Below are 957 nucleotides of genomic sequence, written 5' to 3'. Positions count from 1 at the left end.
AGAGAGAGAGAGAGAGAGAGAGAGGGAGAGAGAGAGAGAGAGAGAGAATGCCCTTTTATAACACTTTGGAAACCAGTGCTACATATATGGCTGTATGCACTTTGATGCAATGGTTTTATTAAAAGCATACTATTTTTCCGAGAGGAACCCTTAAATATGGAAGCCAATTTCGAGATTAAATCATAATGTAGACTTTCTATATCAAACTTATATAGTAGATAGTAGATAGTTAGATAGTCAAAGCTTTGTTATACATTTTTTACTTTAAAACAAAAGTGATACTAGGTCCAACTTTAAACTTTTAAAGTCAAAACTATGTGATATTAATTAGAACTATTCCTCTCTAAAGAACTTTCTGTCAGATATAAAAAAAATGATGCTAGAAATAGACTAGAACGAAATATCTCATAAGTGTGCCAAAAAAAAGTAATTCATGTCCTAACATCTGTCATTATTTTGCCTTAAAAAAAGTCTAAATTTTTTTTTTAATTAATTATCTCATTATTAGGACTAAGTATCTTATAATTTTGACTTAGTCATGAGATACTAAGTGATAATGCAGACGTTCTAAGTCAAACTTGTGAGATTCAGTAAGAATGACGATGCCATTCCTTACATTTTATCCAACTTTTTGGCTTCCATAAGTTTAATTATTTCTCAAATAATTGTCTTTTTTCAAATATCTAGTGAAAACCTGCTGGCCAGTGCTTTACAGCATTAATAATGATAATAACAATAATAATAATAATAATAATATCCGCAAGCGGTGATTAGCAGGTACAAACTTCTTTTTCTCAATAGTAACTTCAGAGTAATTTCCCACATGGTCCAACGTCGTTATAAAACATATCCCGAAAGCTTTGTAACGATTGGACAAACAGTGCACTTTGTTTAAAATGCCTACAACTGATTTATCAAAAAAAATTATTTTCAATTCAGTGTGATATGTAGCTCAGT

This window comes from Etheostoma spectabile, chromosome 8 (assembly GCF_008692095.1).
Source record: "Etheostoma spectabile isolate EspeVRDwgs_2016 chromosome 8, UIUC_Espe_1.0, whole genome shotgun sequence".
Lineage (NCBI taxonomy): Eukaryota > Metazoa > Chordata > Actinopteri > Perciformes > Percidae > Etheostoma > Etheostoma spectabile.
This window is presented reverse-complemented; position numbering follows the sequence as displayed.